This window comes from Mesocricetus auratus, unplaced genomic scaffold, assembly GCF_017639785.1.
Source record: "Mesocricetus auratus isolate SY011 unplaced genomic scaffold, BCM_Maur_2.0 Super-Scaffold_6730, whole genome shotgun sequence".
Classification (NCBI taxonomy): Eukaryota; Metazoa; Chordata; class Mammalia; order Rodentia; family Cricetidae; genus Mesocricetus; species Mesocricetus auratus.
Genome location: NW_024429184.1, coordinates 88,602,292 through 88,626,219, shown reverse-complemented (window position 1 = coordinate 88,626,219; position 23,928 = coordinate 88,602,292). Strand labels below are relative to the sequence as shown.

General features: G+C 45.0%; 1 pseudogene; it reads left to right on the top strand.

The window, feature by feature from the left end:
• Nucleotides 1–6,028: 6,028 nt before the first annotated feature.
• Nucleotides 6,029–22,899, top strand: LOC121139023 (annotated as a pseudogene).
• The last annotated feature ends 1,029 nt before the right edge of the window (nucleotides 22,900–23,928 follow it).

Genomic DNA, 23,928 nt, shown 5'->3' with positions numbered 1-23,928 from the left:
CTTTCTTCCTTCCTTCCCAAAATGGTTTATTTATTTCTATTTTATGAGCATTGGTGTTTTGCCTGCATGCATGTCTATGTAAGGGTGTCAGATCTCCTGAAGCCAGAGTTACAAACAGTTGTGAGCTGCCATGTGGGTACTGGGAATTGAACCTGGGTCATCTGCAAGAACAGTCAGTGTTCTTAACTGTTGAGTTATCTCTCTAGCTCCCAAGGACTCAGGAAGTTCTAATGAGAAGCTCCAAAAGAGTTTAAGTCAACTCATAAGCTTTAGGAAGTTCCTGAAATTAACTAGATACACGGGCTTTTCTCCCCGCTGCCCAGACTATATAAGCAGAAATGACTGCTGAAGAGAGAAGGCGCTCACCTATCCAGTTGTCTGCAATTAGTGCAGACAGCTCCAGGATTCTGGTTTTGTAGAGTCATCACCCATGCTGGAGTGTACCTTAGTGACACAGCTACCTTTGAGCTGTCCATATTCCTGAAAATAATGTCAACAAACTTACTGCTTCATCAAGTTGGACATTGGCAGTAGTAGGTTCCCTTTCTCTGGGTAGTGGTGGCACATGTCTTTAATCCCAGCACTTGGGAGGCAGAGGCAGGTAGATGTGAGTTCAAGGCCAGCCTGGTCTACAAATCAAGTTCCAGGACAGTCTGTTACACAGAGAAAACCTGTCTCAAAAACCAAAAAGCAAACAACAAAGCCAAGTAGGTTTCCTTTCTGGGGTAAGTAGACATTTCTGTCACATCTCCCCAGGAAAAATGCCATACAGCATATAGCAAAAGGTTTCTACCTTTTTTTTTCATGCTCTTATGAGCTTTGCCCATTTCCAATGTCCTATTTCTACTCAGGTGTTCTTGAGACAGCAGTTAGCTTTCCTTAGTTTGTAAGGGCAAGGCCGTGAATCATGAGCTAAATGTGACCCCTCCCCTGAATGGACAAGCTATGTCTTTGGGCTGAGGAAACACACACAGGGGCAGATAGACTGCTTCCTGGCTGTGTTCATGGTGTGCTTAGAAATTACCAATCCTGAGAGAGATTACATCACCCCCACCCCAGATCTGTAAAAGCCCACTGGGCAGGGCAACTAGTTTATTTTGGCAGATTTTCCTTGCAGCCCCACCCAGTCTGAGTTCTTTCTCACTTTTCCTTGATTAATTCAGTTACTCTAATCACTCCTTGCTTGTGTTTCCTTATATTTTTTGGATGTGAGACAATGAGCTTAGAAGTCACTGCTGCATTTCTGGAACAGAAGCTTCTTGGGTGAAGTTCACAAAAAGCAGAGAGATATTTCACTGCCCTCAAGAGTCCACAGCCCACATTCCTCTCCTCTCCTCTCCTCTCCTCTCCTCCCTCTCCTCTCCTCTCCTCTCCTCTCCTCTCCTCTCCTCTCCTCTCCTCCCCTCCCCTCTCCTCTCCTCTCCTCTCCTCTCCTCTCCTCTCCTCTCCTCCCCTCACCTCTCCTCCTCCCAAATGTAAGGTCTTGCTATGCAGTTCAGGCTGATCTGAACTTATAGTAATGTCCCTGCTGCAGCTCCATCTAAAGTGTTTTGATTACAGGCATATACTACCATGCCCAGCTCTCTCAGCTATTTTGACAATCACAGTGTCCCTGGCACCACAGTCTTCATTGCTTCTCTGTTAGAATCTGCCTGTTACTTTGTCAGTTGCCTTCTGATCCACTTTCTCTCATAGAAGGATATAAATATATCAGTTTCAATCCACCATGAAAATGACGTGCATTGATAACCTCCATCATGTGTAGCTCAGAGTCAGTGTCAATAAAATGTCAGTTAATTTTCCATTCCAGATGGAGGGTTAGAAATGAGCTTCCTTGCAGAACTGGGGAATGTCTCACCCCATCAAGAAGATGACACTATCCCAGCACTTGGGAGGCAGAGGCAGGTGGATCTCTGTGAATTAGAGGTCAGCCTGGTTTACAGAGGGAGTTCCAGGATAGCCAAGACTACACAGAGAAACCCAAACAAAGGAACAAAAAGAAAGAAAACCACACTAAAAGGAACCCTTTGAAGGGAGGCGGCAGAACAGTGATGGATCTGTAGATCTGAAGGGGAAGTGGCCATTTCCCCTTTGATGAGGCATCTGGTTTTCATTTGTGAACCCTTAGTGATGGCAAACCATTTGTTGACACATGTAGATCATAGGTTTTGGGCACAATATTTAAATGTCCAAATACCACTGCGTGTAATTACATAAAAATTCAGGTCCTGGGAAGTGAGGCTGTGGAGGTGGAGGCGGTGGGGAGAGGTGCAGTGGGTAAAGAAAGACTCTGGCAGCCGGGCGTTGGTGGCGCACGCCTTTAATCCCAGAACTCAGGAGGCAGAGACAGGCGGATCTCTGTGAGTTCAAGGCGAGCCTCTCTACAGAATGAGTTCCAGGACAGGCTCCAAAGCAATATACAGAAACCCTATCTCAGGAACACCCCCCCCCCAAAAAAAGCAAGAAAAGCAAAAAAGAAAGACGCTAGCTTTGAAGTCTGACAACCTGAGGTCAGTCCCCGGGCTCCTGAGGGTTGGAAAGAGAGAACTGACCGCAGCAGTTTGTCCCCTGATTTTAACATGTACCGCATTCATTCCCCCACACAGAATAAATAAATACATGCAACAAAGCCATAAAGAAATTTCAGGTCTTGATTTTCATAAAACAACTCCAAGATGTTAAAAAAACAACTACAAATATAAGCCAGAGAGTCTTTTCTAGGTTGGATTTGAGAAAGGCTACATTCAGATGAGATAGTTTCCCAGTGGGGATTACTTCTTTTTCTTTTTGACTTAGTCTCACTTTGTAGCATAGGTTGGCCTGGAGTTCACTATGTAACCCGGGCTAGACTCAAAGTCATGGTTACCCTTCTGCCCTGCCTCCTGAGTTCTGGGATTAGGGGTACGGATCACCATGCCTGGCTTTAATGGGGGAGTTGCGCCATTGTTTTTGAGACAGTGTTTCTCTGTGAAGCAGTCTTGACTATCCTGGAACTCTCTCTGTAGACCAGGCTGTCCTCACACTCACAGAGATCCTTTTGCCTGTGTGCTGGGATTAAAGGTATGTGCCATTACTGCCCAGCTAATGGGGAGTTTTGAAGGACTCCCAATTTGGGAGCAAGAATTTGTTCATTTGGAGGGCAGAAGTCAGATCTCATCTGATTTTGTTTTTGGCTTTGGGGAGTCAGGGTCACATTCACCCACAGGGGTTTGTTGAATCCATCAGATGAACAAAACTACCTTAAGTCATATATGCAACTGTTTGTTCACCTCTGATGCACCAGGTACCTAAAACACAATTTTATTTCAACTATTGTACAGAATACTCCTACTTAGAAGCTGTGGCTGGTAATCTTTAAAAAAAAAATCACTTTCCCCTCAAAGTCAAGATGCAGGATTTGAACTTGGAGCTAGTTTCAAAACTACTTCCCTTCACTACTCCCTGCTGTGGGGCTAGGGAGAGGCCCTGCCCCTCAGCCAATCTGCTGTGTCTTCAGAACAGAGCCTCACTAACTTCAGCAGAGTTTTACACCCCTGGGTTTTCTCTGGGTGAAGAGTTGATTATTAAGCCCAGCTGATATGTGAAGAAATAATGATAAGGGCATCATTCACATTCCTGCCTTGCAGGGGCTTTCCACTCTCCAGTAATAAAAGGGACCTAAGGAAATTGTCACAGTACACTCCAAGAATCCAAAGTGAGCCAGCCATGGGGTAAATTCTTCTCATCCCTGGGAGGGATTTGGCCATAAAAGAGGTTAGACTTAATCCTGAAAGATATACTGCCAAGCAGCTCCCCGTTGAGACAGACCTGCTTGAGTTATTTGTAGTGAGGGAGAAAAGGATTAAAAGGAGCATGTCAAAGCAGCAATTTGTAGGCTTTGAGCCTTCCCCACCCTGTCTGTCTCATTGCACGAGGCCCAGGCAGAAGTCAGGAAGGAAGACAGAAAATGTTACCATTGTGTTTTGAAGTGCACAATAGACACCATCCACCCTCTCCAGTTGGCCTTGTTGATGATTCATCAGCAAGGGCTGGGGTGGAGCAGGGAGCCACAGATGGCTGTGTTATGAAATCTTATTTCATGAAGTTCACTTTTTAGTAAGGGATTCCCAGATGCCGTGTCGTCAGAACACATAGCAGCTCATTAGAGAAACACCTCCTTCCAGTGAAGAAAAGACCCATGTAAAAGACAAAGTCGTCCCAGGAACCAGACTGATAAAATGGCTCCGTTATCCCTGTTACAAGTTTTACTGGAATTACATGAAATAGGACAGGTTAAGCATTGCAGTCTAGGCTAAAACTTCAGCTTTTAAAGTGTAGTTATAAAAGAATATAAAGAAGCCAGCCTAATTCTTCACAGCTGATTTCTTAGCTGCCAGGGAGCCGGGGACCTTCCCTGGGGCCTGGAAAGTACCCAGCTGAGATGAGAAGGTTTAAATTAACTCACACAAGGAAGTGGAACAGGAAAAATGCCATGTGTGTATATTCTTGCCATTCATACTATTTATAGAAGAAGATAGCTGGACTAATGAGCAGAGATATATGGGTTAAAATACACTGTAATGATCCTGCCATTCTCCTGCTCAAACCACCATTTTGTTTTTTTGAGACAGGGTTTCCCTGTGTAACCTTGGCTGTCCTGGAACTCACTCTGTAGACCAGGCTAGTCTTAAACTCACAGAGATCTGTCTACCTGTCTCTGCCTCCCAAACACTGGGACTAAAGGCATGTGCCACCACGACGGCCTGGCTGCCCAAACCATCTTACAGTTAGAGTGGGATCTGGCCAAAAAATTATTGCAGGGGAAGAGGCAGGCAGAACTTTGTGACGTTGACGCTACCCTGGGCTACATATCAAGTTCCAGGCTAGCCAGATCTACATAGTGAGACTATCAGGGGAAAATATACATATATATTTGGGCTGGAAGTATGGCCCAGGGAAAGAACAATTGCTTAGTTGTCTCTGAGTTTAATACCCAGCACTCTCTAAAAAATTAAAAAATAAATTGTATGTTTATATACACACATATGTATATAAACATGCAACTATACACACATATATGTATGGCTGGGACAGTTTTGTCTTTATGTGTCATTCATACACATTATACACACACACACACACACACACACACACACACACGTAGCAGGTGGGCAATAGCTATTTGCCTTTGTCTTCATGGAAACATTTAATAGTTTTATCTTGGAAGAATACGGAAAGTTCTTTGGTCCTGACTTACTTGGGACTATCCTGAGGTTAAATGGAAGAGGCTATGTTTTGGAAATACTGGTAGTCCTGGGCAAACTGGTTGGTCACCCTTGTGTGGTGCTAACATGATTCTGTACGCATTGGTAGTAGATTTCTTTTCCTTCTTTTTTTTTTTTTTTTTTTGGTTTTTCGAGACAGGATTTCTCTATGGCTTTGGAGGCTGTCCTGGAACTAGCTCTTGTAGACCAGGTTGGCCTCGAACTCACAGAGATCCGCCTGCCTCTGCCTCCCAAGTGCTGGGATTAAAGGTGTGCGCCACCAACGCCCGGCTTCTTTTCCTTCTTTTTGAGACAAAGTTTCATATAGGCCAGGGTGGTCCTGGATTCCGTATGAGATGAGGCTGGTCTTGAACACATGATCCTTCTTCCACGACTTTTAGTATCCTAGGATTACATCCATGGGCCACCATGCTTTATTTATACAGTGCTGGGGATCAAAGCCAGGACTGAGTATGAAGTATGTAAGCACCCTCCTGACTGAACAACATCTCAAACTTACCTACAGCAGCTTTAAGCGGAAAGATGGCTGCCTAGACAAGCTACATTCCTTTTCTCTTCTTTCCCTTATTTTCAAGTCATTTGTGAGAAAGAGATCACAATTCTTCAGCAGCGTCACTTCTCAGCGTCACTGAGAAAAGATTGAAGGGTTTTGTGGAAGCCAGGCTTTTGGCCAGGCCAGCCCCCTCAAATGCTTCAGAGGATTACGAGAGCCCCTTGTCGTCACAGCTGTCCCTGGGATTATTAAATTCCTACTGAGTGAAGAGATGAAGGAAGCAGCCCCCTGCCTTACAGATGCTAGACAGATGATCATGAAGGATGAGACAGTAGAGATGGTCCAGAGCTCGCAGCTCTCAACCAAGAAGGTAGGTCATCAGAAGCCAGGCAGGGTCAGGCACCATCCACTGTTCTCTACTTCAAATAAACAAGTGGTTTGCCTTAACCCTCAGATAAGTTGTTTTGCCATTGAAATCATCAGTGACTCAAATCTCACCAGGCAAGTCTGCCAGTTATTATTGGGACCATTTCTCTAAAAAGAGGAGGCTTTCTTAGTTGACTTCCTCAAACGGTGTAATTTTTAATCATCGCGGCTCTTTTACAGTTGCTGGTTTTTTTTTTTTAAAGGTCACTACTGGCCTCATTGCAACACCCAGCTCTTTTATTTCTGCTCTGAGCACCAGCTCCCTCAAATGTATGTAAAGCGGTTAGTGTGTAGCTCCGTGTGCCTCAGTCCTCCAGCAAGTTCCTCTTTCCTGTGTTCTTGAAATGTCAGTTTCTGCTTTTTTTTTTTTTACCATGTTATTCAATCACAGAGCTCTCACATGTTTCATCTTGTTTGTTTTCTTTTTTTTTTTCTTTCTTTCTTTTTCTGTGGCTTCGGGGATCCAACTCTTATTCTTGTAATGTTGGCAAATTCTCCTCAGAGAGATACACCTCAAATCCTCTCCTGCCTCTTTAAGATGATTTCCAATCTGCTTTCCCACCCCCTCCTTTGTTTCTTGTCTTTCTTTCTGGGATTTGCTTACATTTTTTTCTACCAACTTTGGATTTCTTTTCTTCTCACTTTTGCTGTTCAAACCTTCATTAAACGTCAAGGTCCATGCCAAAATCCATTTTCTTTGAGAAGGTGTTGCCAGTTGCTCAGATCAGGAAGACGCTTTTGTCTTTGGGCTGGGTGTGCAGCCAGCAGTGGAGAGCTGACAAGGAAAGTAAGCAGCCCTGCCTTCAACAGAAGGAGAGAGGGAGGGAGAGGGAGAGAGAGAGAGAGAGAGAGAGAGAGAGAGAGAGAGAGAGAGAGAGAGAGAGAGAGAGAGAGAGATGACAAGGTTGGGTTGTAGCAAGCTTGTAGAGCATTTTCTTAATTAGTGATTAATGGGAAGGGCCCAGTCCATTGTGGGTGGTGCCATCCCTGACCTGGTGGTCCTGGGGTCTATAAGAAAGTAGACTGAGCAAGCCATGAGGAGTAAGCCAATAGCCAGCACCCCTCTATGGCCTTGCATCAGCTCCTGTCTCTAGGCTCCTGCCTGCTTGAGTTCCTGTCCTGACTTCTTTTGATGATGAACAGCAATGTGGAAGCATAAACTGAATAAACCCTTTCCTCCCCAACTTGCTTTTTGGTCATGGTGTTTCATCACAGGAACAGGAACCCGAAGACAATCCCCATATCACATTGTATTTGTATGTTTGTGTATATGTGTGTGTGTTTGTGTGTGTGTATGAACACTGCATGCGCATACCAGAAGTCAATCTTGAGTTTCATTCCTAAAAAACTGACAACTTAAAAATTAGTTTTAGATTGTTAAATTTTATTTTATGTATAAGTGTATTTTGCCTGTAGGTATGTATGGATACACACCACTTCTATGTATAGTATCCATGAAGGTCAGAAGAGGGTGTTGCATCACCTGGAACTTGAGTTACAGGTGGTTGTGAGCCACTGTGTGGATGATGGGAACCAAATCTAGGTCCTCTGCAAGAGCAACAAGTGTTCTTAACCACCAAGCCAACTATCCTGCCCCTTCCTATTAGTGTTTTTAAGATTTGCTTGTTTTTATTTTTATGTATGTAAGTGTTTTGCTTGCATGTATGCATGTATACTATGTACATTCCTAGTGCCCACAGAAGCCAGAAGAGAGTGTCAGATCCTCTGGAGTTTGTGAACTATCTGACTTGGGTACTGGGATTGAAAGGATTGGTACAGGCTTAGGATGCTCCAAGACCAAGTTCTCAGCACAAAGATTTATTTGCCCCAGAGAGACAAAGGGCAGGGAATAAGAGACAAAGATAGGAGATAGAGGATGAGGGAGAAGGGGAAGGGAACAAGAGAGAGGGGGAAGTTGTCCTAGAGGGAGATAAAGGACTGCCTCTGGATAGAGATTAGACAAATATTCCCCATAGGAAAGTGGTAGTTTATAAAGGTAAAAGTGGAAAGCCCATTAGGAAGAGTTTAATTTTAATTGGACACATTATTTAGGTGAGCCAAGGGGCTTTTTGATTGCTGGACTTCAATACTTTGATAACTGGACCTTTGTAGTCAGCCTCAAGAGGAGGAAGTTGGTCAAATAAGGGAATAGACCTTAGTAGCTAGCTTTAGGAATGTAACCTAATGTTTTTTTAGCAGGGCAGAGGGAATAAGGGAGAAGGGTATATAGGGGAAAGGGTCCAGCCAAAGAAACACACCTTGAGCGGAGTCAAAGAAACACACTTTGGCCTTGCAACCAGAACCAAAGAAACACACTTTCCTCTGGAATCAGAGCCAGTGGAAGAAATACACCCTGGCTCTAAAACTAGAGCGAAAAGGCTGAAAAGGACCAGAGAAAGAAACACACTTTGTCCCTGAAACCAGAGCCAAATCTGTGCGAAAAACTAACCAATCCCTTGAGCAGGAGTTCTAGCCATCTTAAACTCAGGGATTGAAATCTGACTAATCCCCACCTTGGAAAACTCTACCCCCCCACCAAGAATCCCTGTGTCTGTTCATCTTGTGGTTGTTTGTGCTGCCCGGCTGTCCTCTGCCACCCTGGCAGAGGGCAGCCATTCCCCTGGATTCTTCCCTCCCAATAAATCTCTTGAATGAGGTTTGGGTGACACCTTCTTTCACGGGAGCAGAGACCACCCTGGGTAGAGCAGTACAGAGCAGACACTTTTCACTGGGGTAAACCTTCCCTTGGAGAACTGAAGTTGTTACACTCTCTGAGGGGAATGGAGCTGAACTGTAACAACTTAGCCAGTGGAAACCCTCTCCTGCCAGACCAGAGCTGATACACTAGGGAAGCTTTTCTCTGAAGCAGGGCTGTAAGCTGCTATGTTTACTGTGACCTGTGGTATTCCTTGGCTCCTGAGTGCCAGAATACCTTTCCATCTGAGCTGTAACACTCAATATTCTTTGGCTCCCAAGTGCTATGATCCATCCCTGTCCATCCTATCTGATCTGTCGAAATGCTTACAGGGTAAGGCCTGCTAGAGCTGTGTATGCCATGCTCAGGCTGGCTAGAGTCCCTTCAGGGATAATCTTGGTTCCTCCAAAAGAGTACTATAGGTTCTTAATCACTAAGCCATGTCTCTAGTTCCAAACTGGTTGACTTTTTTCACATATTTGTGAACCCTCAGGGAGAAATTCCTCATGGAAAACATAGAAACAGAACTTTGAAGGATGGGGGTGGGGGTGCACGACAGGGCAGACACGATTTAATCTCAAATTTGAGAATCCCACGTTATCAGTTTCCTCCAAGATTGAAACATTCCATCCTGCATGGAAATTCCTTAAGCTTCATAAGGTAAACAACTCAAGTGCTTCAGAAAGTCCCTGAAACAGACAAGATTCACTAGGCTCCTCCCAGCCAGGGTAAGTAACAAAAGCTGAGTGATGCTGAGCTGCAAAGAAGACTCTTAGACCAGAAGCAGAATCAGCTGATGTTTAGACGAACTCAGACACCTGAAAAGGACACTGTCTAGCCTGTTGAGCTACCTGCAGGTTGTGCAGTGTGCTTCTCCCAGCTTTTGTCAGCAGTCACCCATGTAGCTGTCTGTGAGTCATTTCTGTTCCAGTAAGTAACTCCTGACTCAAAACAAACTCATTGGTTCATTGTAGGCAAGTTTTCCCATCCCACAGCCACTCTCAGATAACTGACTCAGAGACTTAATAAAAATTATAAATGCTTGGCCAATAGCTCAGGCTGGTTTTTAGCTAGCTCTTAAAACTTTTTTTTTAGCTCTTAAAACTTAAATTAACTCATTTCTATTAACCTATGTGTTGCCATGTGACTCATGGCTTGTTACCTCATTTTGTACACGTCCTGCTCCTTGTGCATCTGGTTGGTGATCCTCTGACTCTGCCCTTTCTCTGCTCATCGGTCTCAGTTTGGCTTTCCCACTTAGCTTTATCCTATTCAGCTATTGGCCAGCTAGCATGTTTATTAAATCAACCATAGCAACATATATTCACACAGTGTACAGAAAGATTATTCTATAGCAGTTCACCAAGTTGGACTTTGGTTGTATTTGTGTTTTGGTCTGTCTAGGGTTCCTATCTGGGGTGAATAGACATGTGTGTTGCATCTTCTTAGGAAAAGTTTTGTCATACAGCAGAGAATCATGAAAATGTCTTTGGTAACCTCAAGCAGAAGAACTGAAGGGAAAATGTAGTCTTTTCTGCAGCCTTCCCCCTCTTGCTCTGTGTCCTCAAGCCCTTGGTGGTTCCTTTCATTCATACCATGAGGGCCATGCTCCCTCTGAAGATTGTAGGGGAGGATTGTTCCTTGTGCTTCGCTTCCAGGGGTTTGCTGGTCTTGCCTGGCATTCCTTGGCTCTTAGACATATAATTTCAGTCTGTTTTCCCATTATCATGGCCAACTCTCTTTCGAATTTAGGTCTTCAAGTGGTCCTACGTGTTTCTTACAAAAACACTACTCATGCTGGATTTAGGGTCCATCCTAATGTTAACTGGTTTCTAGCTACACAGATTTTATTTCTGATTAATGTCATATTCCTAAGTATTAGGACTTAGAATTTTAATTTATCTTTGCAGGGGTGGGTGTGTGGGAAGGGAATACAATTCAACCCACTCTAAGAAATGTTTAGGAAAATTAGCAAGATCACTAAAGACCATTTTATCAGGCTGTGAATTGTAGTGATACTGGGTGATTTGTCTGAGACATGCCTTAAAAATGCACTGGTGAGCCGGGCGTTGGTGGCGCACGCCTTTAATCCCAGCACTCGGGAGGCAGAGGCAGGCGAATCTCTGTGAGTTCGAGACCAGCCTGGACTAACAAGCGAGTTCCAGGACAGCCTCCAAAGCCACAGAGAAACCCTGTCTCAAAAAACCAAAAAAAAAAAAAAAAAAGCACTGGTGAGACACATGGCAGTCATTTCCTTTCCCGTTATTTTTGGTCAGACAAAAGTATTCCTGTCCCGTATTCTTCAGTAAGAAAAGAGAGAGAATACTACTCAGTGTCCTGGCTGGTTCTGGTTGTTTTGTTTTTGTTTTTCATGAACTGACACAAGCTGGAGTCATCTGGGAAGAAGGGCCTTCATTGAGGCATTGTCTCCAGCAGACTGGCCTGTGGGCAAGTCTGAGGGCACACTTTCTTGATTGAGGGTTGATGTGGGAGGGCCCACTGTGGGTGGTGCCATCCCTTAGAAGATGGCCCTGCAATATGTAAGACGGGAACCTGAGCAGGCTCTGAAAGCAAGTTAGTAAGCAACTTTCCTCTGTGGGCCTTACTTCGGTCCCTTGCCTCCAGGTCCCTTAATATAGACTGTGACAGAGAAGTGTAAACTTAAATTAACCCTTTCCTTCCCAAGCTGCTTTTGGTCACAGTGCTTATCAGGGCAATAGAAAGCAAACTAGGATGGTCATGCCCTTGCTGCCCCGTGCTCCCCGATAAAGCTGGACTGGGGTGCCTTAAGTGCTCCTGGTGTCATTTACCTGCAGAGGGAGGAGATCGAGCACAGTGCTGCATGAGAGGACACGTGCATGCAGTCCCATCACTTGGGAAATGGAAGCAGAAGGTCAGCTTGACTTATATAAAGGATTTGAGGCTAGCCTGGGAGGGATGCATGAAAACTCTGCCAGAGAGAGGAAAGAAAAGGAAAGGAAAAAAAAAGAAAAAGAAAGAAAAGGGACTATGTGGATAAAAGAATCTCAGGGTTTTCTCTGAAATTAAGTTTAAGATTTCTCCCACCAGAGGAAAGGGGTCATATCTTATTGCTTTTTTGTTTTAGATTATTATTTTACTATGTGTAAGTTATATGTACATGAGTGGAGGTGCCCTCAAGGCCAGAGGCATTGGATCCCCTGAAACTGGAGTTACAGATTATTGTGAGCTGCCTGATATAAATTCTGGGAATGAGCTCAAGTCCTATGAAGAGCAACAAGTGTTCTTAACCATGGGGCCATTCTCTCAGTCCCAGTTTGTACTGTTTTTTTTTAGAGACAGAATTTCTCTGTGGCTTTGGAGGCTGCCCTGGAACTTGATCTATAGACCAGACTGGCCTCAAACTCACAGACATCTGCCTGCTTCTGCCTCCTGAGTGCTGAGATTAAAGGCCTGTGCCACCACAGCCCAGCTGTTGAGGGAGTCTTTTATAAAGTAATGTTTAAGTGCCATTGAACAGGATTTTCTACATCTCCACATTGCAATGAGAAAACTTAAACTGTGAGATCCAGCCCCAGAGATTCTTCCGCTGGTTTGACACAGGGCCTCCGTACTTTTATTTTTCCAGGAGATCATAGTATGTGGCTGCTAGGAACCCTAACACCAAAAGATTCCTGGACCCTGCCCCCCCCCCCCCCACCAGTATTGAGCACTGAAGTTCAGACTTTCATGCCCTCTGCTCTTGGAACAAAAAGTACACATCCATCAAACAGTCACTGTCATTCATGTCCTAGGGGGGGAGAGTGTGTGTAGACCATGACTGTTACAATTAAGGAAGTTTCTGGTAGGTATATGTGGCATGTATTGACCTTCGTGTAAACTTTGGGTAGAAATTTTTCCCGAATTGGGATAGGTAGCTGGCTCCTGAAGAGTTGTTAGGAAGAGTCATCAAACAAAGAAGAGGCTACATAGCTCCCAGGGGCTTTTTAAGAGAAAATGCAAGAAGAGGCAAGCCTTTCGGGTGACTGGATTGGTATCAAAGGCAAAGATGGCGCCAGTGAGTAGTGTGAGATCAGAGCCATGTACTGTGAGTCAGGAGAGTGAGCCAGCTAAGACTGTCTTGGAGGGTGGGAGCTCCTCTGGTTAATGTTCAGTAAATATTTTATTATTTGTGTGTTACATATATTTTATTCATTGAGAGAGAGAGAGAGAGACAGAGAGAGAGAGAGAGAGAGAGAGAGAGAGAGAGAGAGAGAGGAAGTTTGGAGGACAACATTTAGAAATCAATTTTCTTTCTGCCATGTGGGTTCCAAGAATTAATCTCAAATGCATTTACCTACTGAACCATCCTGCCTGCTCTGGTTTTTTTCTTTTTTTCAGTGTGACTGTGAAGGGAATTTAGTGAGGGGATTTGAAAAAAAAAGTTTTAGTTTCTTTATATCAGGTTTAGACATAGGATTTAAGTTATCACTTAATATTTTTTTTCCTTAACTATCCACAAAATAACAAGGTGATTGGATTCCCACTTGTCCACCTTTGTTGACAACAAAATCCAGTGTCTCTCTGGCACTGACACACCCACAAGTCAAGGCTAGAGGGACAGCAGACAAGATGGATGGATGCAGATAAGACCGACACTTGAGCTGAGTACGCAGACGCCTCTGCTTGCCCTTTTCTCTCCACAGACAGGAAAGCTAGATGTGGGTGTGCTGGGGATATGATCAGGGCCGCAGCCCAGTGGGACTTAAAATTACCCCAGGGCAGCTGTGATGACTCAGCTTGTGCTTCTCTGCCAACACAGCTGCCTGCAGTGTGGGACCCGGACACAGTTTCCCCCAAGGGCTCTATTTTAAGTTCCAGGGTCTCTAACCTGTAGCAACTGAAGATGGTCTGACTAGTCGGCTGACTAGTGTTGGTTTTTATACTTTCTGGTTATCTAGTGGATGCCAGCTCCCGGATTAAGTGCTTTATAAGTGTAATTTCACAAAATCTCTCTAACATCTCTGAGGACTAAGTATGATTATCTTCTTTCCTTTTTTTTTCCTGGATTTCTTTTACCCTTCTCTTATTTCTCATTCTCTCCTCCTCCCTCCCTCCCCGTCTTTCTTTCCCCCTCCCTCTCTTTTGGTGGGGCTAAGGATGGAGCTCAGGTCTCCTGAGCATGCCCAACATATGCCTTACCATTGAGTCACCCTGTCCCCCACCCTTTTTTTTTTCTGAGACAGGGTTGCTTTGGAGGCTGTCCTGGAACTCACTCTGTAGACCAGGCTGGCCTCCAACTCACAGAGATCCATCTGACTCTACCTTCCAAGTGGTGGGATTAAAGGCATGTGCCACTATGCCTGTCTGTCTTTCTTTCTTTTTCTTTTTTTTTTTTTCTTTTTTCTCGAGACAGGGTTTCTCTGTATTGTTTTGGAGGCTGTCTTGGTACTCTGTAGACCAGGCTGGCCTCCAACTCACAGAGAGCCACCTGCCTGTGCCTCCAAGTGCTGGGATTAAAGGTGTGCGCCACCACCGCCCAGCCTCCTTTCCCTTTTTAAGACTGAGAAAATTTGAAATCAAAGAAGCTTTCAAAGTCAGAGGACCAGCAGTCAGGACAGAACTGAGATGGGTCTTATTCTAAAGCCTGTGTTCTCACACTCAGAATACAGATGCTGTGAGGACTTCAGCCAGGAAGCATCTGCGGAGGGTCCAAGACATGCCACATGCTTCGCTGGGTCTGGCAGAGAACATAACCCTGAAATAAATGACTGATGTTATCTAGGAGTCAAGAGCCTCGAGAAGTCCCCAGATAACTTGGGAAGTGTTCATGGCACCCAGATCTCTCTGGCGAGTGCTGTGGCCGTGGCAGGGTTATTAATCCTGCCATGTCATTATATGTGTAGTTATGAAACAGAAATAACAAGATTCTTATTAGTCTACAAGAAAGAGTGAAGACCGTGTCTTGAAAAGTCCCACGTGCTACTTTACCCAAAAGCAGAAGCTTTGCTCATCTTTCAGTATGGATTTTAGTAGAACAGACTGACTCAGATTCAACAGGCTCAGAGCAAATTCAGATCTTCTGGAGGTTTCCTTGATGCCTTTCCTCCTTCCTTCCTTCCATCCTTCCTTCCTTCCTTCCTTTGCCTTTCCATATCACTCACCTCTCTCTCTCTCCCTTTCTCCTAATCTCATGGAGCCCAGGCTAGCTTCAGACTCTCTAAGTAGCTGAGAATGACCTTGAACTCCTCATCTTTCAGTTTCTACCTTCAACCTGCTGGGATTTCTTTTTTATCCCCTCCCTCCCCAATCCTCAAGTCTTCCCCTTTCCCCTTCTCTCTCCTCTCTTTTCTCTTCTTTGTATATTCTTCCCCCTCTCTTTCCAGATGAACGTACACAGCTCAAGCTGCCCTCCTGAATGCTGGGATTACAGGTATGTGCCACCATGCCTGTCTGATACCACTTTTCCCTGAGCCTCACATGTGACCAAATCCTAACAGCGGCATATTCCACATATGGACAGACTATTCCCCGTATCTATTCCACCCCACTCAGAGCCCCCTCACCTCCTGTCTGATGACCCTGCCCAAATACCACCCGTCAGAGAAGCCCCTTTTGAGCATTGCTTTGTAGATGGCACCCAGTCTCACTCATTTCTCATCCCGCTGCTGCTCCGCAGCAACCGAGGCAGAGTTGCTGGTTGGTTGACAGCCTGATCTCCCTAAGCGTCTTGACTCTTCTATGCTCTGTGAATTCCAGGGCCTAACACCTAGCAGACACAGGCGCCACTCCACACTTGACCTCTTTTGACATGTTCATTACCCAATCTACCCTTCTTAAATTAATTACATTTTGTGTGTGTTGGACTCAAAATAAAGAAGGTATTTAAAGAGAGGTTTTTCATGCTGGTAGTCCCAGTAGTGTCACAACAGCCAGCACCATCACATAATTTGGATGTTTTTAGTGTGATTTTAAAGAGTGTTTTAATGGCAAGGATGAGCCAATGTTCTTTTTTTATCTCATAGTCTTTTGTGTGTATCTGTGTATATGGTATGCTACATGTGTACATGTGTTCCTCGGTTTCTTGCTATCTTATTTGTTTAGGCAGGGCCTCTTAGTTAGACTTAGAGCTCAGTGATATAACTAGTGTACATAAGCAGTCATCTCTGGGAATCCCCTATCTCTGCTTTCTGGGTACTGAAATTACATACGGACCACTGCACTCACCCAGTATTAACATGGGTACTAGGTTCCAAACTAGTCCTCACTGTACATATTCTGTAAATTGAATGTAAGCATGAACTAAACCAAATTAGCCACCTGTCAGTAGAATAGACCTGTTGCCCTAACCACTGAAAAGCAACCTGTCCTGTATTCTGTTCTTGTTCCCTGGTACTCCAGCAGATAACCTACCCTGGACATTTGTGTACTCACGTCAGTCTCTGGATAGTTAGGAATCAAAGAAGAGTTTTTTCTCAAATATCTCATCTGTACAAAAGGTATAGCATCTGAGGATTCAACTTACCTTAAATAATGATGGAAACAGAAACAGAGACGCACAGCTAAGCACTGAGCTGAATTCCTGGAATCCAGTTGCAGAGAGGGAGGAGTGATGAGCAAAGGGGTCAAGACCAGGCTGGAGAAACCCACAGAAACAGCTGACCTGAACAAAGGGCTCATGAACCCCAGACTGACAGCTTAGAAACCAGCATAGGATGGAACCAGGCTCCCTGCACGTGGGTGTCAGTTAGGAGGCTTGGGCAGTCTATGGGATCTCTGGTAATAGAACAGCATTTATCCCTAGTACGAATGGACGGGAACCCATTCCCCATAGAGGGATATTCTCTCAGCCTAGACACATGGTGAAGTGCCTAGGCCCAGCCCCAAATGATGTGACAGACTCTGATGATCCTCCATAGAAGGCCTCACCCTTTCTATGAAGCAGAATACTCTGAGTTGTGTAGTCGGACTTTCTTTGGGCCATCAGCTTACAGATAGTGGCACGGAAACTTCTTATTAATTATGAACGCTCAACCTTCAACTAGCTCTTATAACTTATATATATTAACCCATTTACATTAATCTATATCTGCCATATGGCGTTACCCTCTTCCATCTTGCACCTCCTTTTTCCTCTCTGTGTCTCAATGGCATCTCTGCCTTTCTTCCCCCCAGAGTTCTCTCTCTGCCGGGAAAACCCACCTATACCTCCTGCCTAGCTATTGGCCGTTCAGCTGTTTATTACACCAATCAGAGCAATACATTTTCATACAATATACAAGTATTCCACAGAGCTGGAGTCAAATATAGGTAGTTGCTTAATGGCTTCTATATGTAAACACAAATGAACTTTTTCAAATGTTCTGCTTATTTAGTTGTTTTTCAAGACAGGGTTTCTATGTGCCAACCTGGCTGTCATGAAACTCCATAAACTAGGCTGTTTTTTTGGGGGGGAAGGTGAGACAGGGTTTCTCTGTGACTTTGGAGGCTGTCCTGGAACTCACTCTGTAGACCAGCCTGGCCTCCAACTCACAGAGATCCATCTGCCTCTGGCTTCTGAGTACTGGGACTAAAGGCATGTGCCATCACCGCTCGGCTCCAGGCTGGTCTTAAACTCTGAGATCTACCTGCCTCTGTCTCTCCAAGTGCTGCAATTAAAGGCATTCGGTGCTACCACCACCAGCAGCACCACCGCCATCACCACCTGCCATGTTCTATTCTCGAAGTAAAGCCAGTTGCTGATAGCGGTGTATGGTTTTAAGTTTTCAATGCTTTAACTGCATTCGGAGGTCATTCACAGAGTGTAGTGTGCATGCATATGTTTAATCCCCAACATCTCCAAATCAACCAACAAATAAAGCAACTATGAGGTTGACATTTCTCTAGTTCAACCTTCTGTTTACAGGGAAACACGTTAGTTCTGGCTAAGGCTTAAACATGTGTTCTATTTCTCTTCATCCTTGTAAATTTAAATTTTATTTGTTGATGTTGTTGTAGATGATGATGTGGAGGAGGGCACATGTGTACCACTGCGTTGGTGTGGACATCAGGGGACCAGCACATGGTGTGGAGGGCAAGGGACCACTTTGTAGAGTCCGTGCTGCATGTGATGATGACTATGATGATGATGGTGGTGATGATGATGATGTGGAGGAGGGCAGATTTGTGCCACTGCCCTGGTATGGACATCAGGGGACCGACACATGGTATGGACATCAGGGAACCATTTTGTGCAGTCCATTCTCTTCTTTTACCTTTGCATGGGTTCTGGGGTTGGAGTCCAGACCATCAGGACTGTTTAGCTTGTGTGTTTACCAAATGAACCGTCTTTTTTTTTTTTAGGAAAAAATTATTGCCCTCTAGCCCAGTCTGGCCTCAAACTCTTGATGATTCTGCTGCTTCAACCTCCCTTGTTCTGGGATTACAGGCAAGTTCTACCATGCCCACCTTATTCTATATTTTCTTGTAATCTGAATGGGAAAATCCCTTTTTATAGCTGTAGGTATGACCTCAACAGGCCAGATGACATATGACTTTGGAGTATCTCCAAAGGTGGTTGTGTTGTTTGTAAGGGGAAACCAGTGACTGTATAGTAACTCACGAAACTTGCTTGTCTATAAGGGTGTTTCCTTTTGCTTGATCACATGTGTGGCCTACAGTGTGACAGCATCACCCTGCCTAGTTTTTAGCTCATGATTCCCATAGGGGCCAGCTTGCTTTTGACTCTCCTTATTGTCTTAGGTAACATGAAGGCTTTTCTTTTTTTTCTTCAACCTTACATAAATGAAGGTAACATTCTTCCAGCTGGTTATCTTGGCAGTGTTACCTTAGCTGGGTTTTAGGTATAAGTGATAGTGCCACTAATTCTACACACCTTCTGCTGTGCAGTGAACAAAAAACAACCTCCAGGGAAAATTGTCCTAGCCAAGTGAGACTGATGCAGTTTGCTTTGAATTTCAAAAGCCAACAGCTGGTGTTAAGATGCAAAAGATTCAAGAGGATAGGAGGTCAGATAGTGTTAGTTTTCCCACTATTGAAGATTAGATGAACTATCCAAGATCAAAAAGACTCTAGGACAGGGAAAGTTCAGTGACTCTGGGGACAAGCAGGCCAGGGATTTCAGTTGAAGTCAGCAATAACCCTCCCTTGTGCCTGGAAGCAACCAAGGGGCCTTCATGGAGCTTCTATAGATGGCAGGCTCTCTTTAGGTCCTTTATAGGAGGTTGCCTGTGAGCCACGCTTGGCAGTTGTGACAAAATACCATGACTGTCTATTGCTGTGAAGAGACACCATGACCACAGCAACTCTTACAAAGGCAAACATTTAATTGGGGTGACTTTTTTTTTTCGAGACAGGGTTTCTCTGTCTATCTTTGGAACCTATCCTGGCACTCGCTCTGTAGACCAGTCTGGCCTTGAACTCACAGAGATCTGCCTACCTCTGCCTCCCAAGTGCTGAGATTAAAGGCGTGCGCCACCAACGCCTGGCTAATTGGGGCGATTTATACTTCAGAGGTGTAGTACTTGGTGGGATGCATGTCAGCACACAGCAGACTGCGCTGGAGAGGTAGCTGAGAGTTCTATATCTGGACTGGCAGACAGCAGGAAGAGAGAGCAACATTGGGCCTGGCTTCAGCATTGGAAACCTCAAAGCCCACCCCCTATGACACACTTCCTCCAAGAAGGCCACACCTCCAAGTAGTGCCTATGGGGGAAATTTTCATTCAAATCACCACAATGGTCAAAGGCAACTTAAAAAAGGATTTATTTGGGGTCACGGTTCCAGAGGGCTAGATGTCCGTAACAGTGGGAAGCTACAGCAGCAGGAGTAGAAAGCTGGGAGATCACGTCTTCAGCCACAAACAGGAAGCAGGGGGAGTAAACTGGAAGTGGATCAAGGCTGTAAACTCTCAAATCTGGATCCCAGTGGTGTATTCCCTCCAACAAGGTTCCATCATCTAAAGGTTCCATAGCCTCTCTAAACAGCACAGCCAACCGGAGCCCTATGGGAAAATTAAGCCTCATGGGTCTGACAGCTGGCCTAGAGCATGCCCAGTAGATATCTCCTGACAGCCGGCCTGGGTCTACCAGAGGGCCTTGAGAACAGCAGACAAGAGATGACGTGGACCTATGGACAGCAACAATGTCACCTCAGCAGATGCCAGCTCAGTGGATCTCCTCCTTTGGGCAGGGTTGGGGAGTATGTAAGGCTTATCTCTTCCTGGAATAAACTGAGTTGGTGTTTCAACTTGTTCTAAATGCTTGTGTTGTTAGTGTTGTACCTACTTTCCCCCACCCCCAGGGGAACCCATTGGGATCCTGCAACAGGGCCCAAGTGTTTAAGTATGTGAATTTGTGGGGGCCATTTCTCATCCCAGCCAACCCCAATGTGATGATCTGAGTAGGGAGATGAATGAGTTTTTCTTAGTCAGTTTAGGCTAACTTTTTTTATTTAAGTTGTGGGTTTTTTTGTTTTTTCTCTAGACTTATTTGTTTTTATTTTATGTGCATTGATGTTGATGTTTTGCCTGCATGTCTGTAAAGGTGCCAGAGTCCCTGGAATTGGAGCCACAGACAGCTGTGAGCTAACATATGCGTGCTGGGAGTTGAACCCCGAGCCTCTAGAAGAACAGCAAGTGCTCTGAACTGCTGAGCCATCTCTCCAGTCCCCTAGGCTAGCTTCTATAAACTATCTTAAAATGTAACTGGCTTACAAAAGCTAAAAGTGCCTTTCTGGCTCATGGAAAATTGCATATCAAGACTTTGATTAAGAGTCAAATTACAGAGTCGGGCAGTGGTGGTGTATGCCTTTAATCACAGCACTCGGGAGGCAGAGGCAGGCAGATCTCTGTCTTGAAAAACCGAAAAAAAAAATAGAATCCAATTACCCCCTTTAAAGCCTATGATCCTTTTATACAGTGGTACCCACATATTTTTATATCACGAACACTATGCTGAACTATGTTCCCCACAAACTCATGTTAGTTCTGCTTTTCAATATTTCAGGACATGAGTGTTTTTTTTTTTTTTGTTGTTGTTGTTGCTTATTTTTTGTTTGTTTGTTTGTTTTTGGTTGTTTGAGACAGGGTTTCCCTGTAGCTTTGGAGCCTGTCCTAGAACTTGCTCTGTAGACCAGGCTGGTCTTCAGCTCACAGAGACCTGTCTGTCTCTGCCTCCAGAGTGTTGGGATTAAAGGTGTGCGCCGCCACTTGGTGTGAGTGTTTTCTTTAAAGATATGCTTAAAGCTTAGGCACGATTGCCTGGAGTCTACAAAGGCAGCACCAGGAAAGCTGGGATTCCTACCAGTTGAAGTAGGAGGCAGGAAGATCAAAAGTATGAGGTCTTCCTTGGGTATCCACAAGACTCTGTTTAGAAACAGATGACGGGAGGGAGTATTCCACTTACTAACTTTTAGGGACTGTGTGGTGTGCTTCTTTCCCACTTAGAGCCCCTGTCCATCATCCAGTGGCCAGTCCTAATAGGTTGGTAAGAGTTCAGATATAACTATTCTTGAGTTGTTAATGTATATTTTAATCACTATGGTATAGGTAGTATCTATCACAGTGAAGAAAATATTAAAGTTAAAAATTAAGGAAAAGGGGCTGGAGAGATGGCTCAGAGGTTAAGAGCACTGACTGTTCTTCCAGAGGTCCTGAGTTCAGTTCCTAGCAACCACATGGTGGCTCACAGCCATCTGTAATGAGATCTGGTGCCCTTTTCTGGCCTGCAGGCATATATGCAGACAGAACACTGTATACATAATACATAAATAAATCTTAAAAAAACACATTTGTTAAAAAAATTAAAGAAAAAAATAGAACCATACTACAGTATCTCAAAAGCTGTGACAGAATATAATGGGCTAGCTGCCTTCTTGTCTATGGTGTCTAGTCCTTCTTCAGAGTTGGGGAGGGGAGCACAATCCTTCTCTTTCTTTCTTCTTTCTTTCTCTCTTTCTTTCTTTCTTTCTTTTTGACGTGGTCTGTGCTGGATAGTTTTACGTCAACTTGAGGCAAGTTAGAGTTATCTGGAAGGAGGGGACCTCTTTTGAGAAAATGCCTCCGTAAGATCTGGCTATAGGGCTAGAGAGATGACTCAGTGGTTAAGAACGCTGATTGTTCTTCCAAAGGACCTGGCTTCAATTCCCAGCATCCACCTGGCAGTTCATAATTGCCTGTAATTCCGGTTCTAGGGGATCTGGCATCTTCACACAGATATAAATGTAGTCTGTACATGGACATAAAAACAAATAAATCTTTTAAAAAATTGGCTGTGGACATTTCTTCTTAGTTATTGATGGGGGAGGGCCCAACCCATTGTGGGTGGTGTCATCCTTGGGCTGGTGGTACTGTGATCATTAAAAAAGTAGGCTTGGAGCAGCTTTGGAGGTTCCGTGGATCTGTGTCTTACTTCAACAGTGTCTGGACTGAACAGACCCGGGGACTCCCTCTCTGTTAGCTTCCAGCCGCTTTTCAGACTCTCTGGTCACAGTCTTTGGGACCATCATCTCGCCGCCCTGGGCTCCTAGGACCAGCCAGCACCTTCCCTTTGTGGTTAGCTCCATACAGCAGATCAGCCACGACCTCCCAGATTCGTCAGGATTATTCCACTGAAGTGGAAACTTCTGTGAACCGCCTGGCCAACCTGCACCTGCCGGCTTCCTGCACCTACCTCTCTCTGGACTACTATTTTGATCGGGATGACGTGGCTCTGGAGGGTGTAGGCTGCTTCTTCCGCGAGTTGGCTGAGGAGAAGCACGAGGGTGCCAAGAGTCTCCTCAAGTTTCAGAATGTCCGTGGGGCCGCACAGTTTTCCAGGATGTGCAGAAGCAATGACCTCAGGATGAGTGGGGTAAAACCCAGGAAGCCATGGAAGCTGCCTTGGCCCTGGAGAAGAACCTGAACCGGGCCCTCTTGGATCTTCAGTCCTTGGGTTCTGGTCGCACAGATCCTCATCTCTGTGACATCCGTAGGGTGGCAGAGCCCCAGCCAGTGCAGACTGGCGTGCCCCCAGCCGTCCCTGGGCGAGCATCTCTTTGAGCGGCTCACTCTCAGGCATGATTAGGAGGTCTCACCTTCCAAGGGGCTGCCTCTGCTCTGCACCAGCCAGCCTCAGGACCTTCACCCGAACCTCTCAAGCCACTAGGCAGCTTTGTAACCGCCCTGGAGCCCCTCCCAGGTCTTGGACCAAGTAAAAATAAAGCTTTTTGAAACAGAAAGAGGGGAGGAGAGAGAGAGAGAGAGAGAGGAGAGAGAGAGAGAGAGAGAGAGAGAGAGAGAGAGAGAGAGAGAGAGAGAGAGAGAGAGAGAGAGAGAGAGAGAGAGAGAGAGAGAGAGAGAGAGAGAGAGAGAGGAGAGAGAGAGAGAGAGAGAGCATGCCAGGAGGTGGTGCACATCTTTAATCCTACATCCTGGAGGCAGAGTTCAAGGCCAGCCTGGCCTCAAAAAACAAACAACCCCCCAAAACAAAACAACAACAAAACAAATAAAAGAACTCTTTTCATATTTTTATGTCCTATTTGGACGTCTAACATACCTGCTAGGGGAATGAAAGGCTCTTGGAGTCTGGATTAAGGTTCGCACTGACACTGTTGTTTTCATTGAACCCCATTAGAAACACACTAATGGAAAATAAAACGCTGTGGTAGCCAATGGCAGATTCTGTTTCAGATCTGTCATGTGTTTACTGGGCATGCTTCTTTATCTCGGTGTGGTTGCTTTTCCTATTCATGAGCTGATCTCACAGGGATGCGGTGTGGGTACATGGAATTAACGTGGGAAGGGATCTCATCCATGCCTGGTACACAGTAATGCCTTTCTGCATTTGCCAATCACACGATCAATTCCCATAGAGAGTTCTTTCTTTTTAATATTTGTTTGCTTTTTTAAAAATTTTATTTATTTATTACATATACAGTGTTCTGCCTACATGCCGGAAGAGGGCACCAGATTGAACTGCAGATGGTTGTGAGCCACCATGTGGTTGCCGGAAATTGGACTCAGGACCTCTGGAAGAGCAGCCAGTGCTCTTAACCGCTGAGCCACCTCTCCAGCCCGTTTGCTTATTTTTTATGTCTGTGTATGCATATGCGCA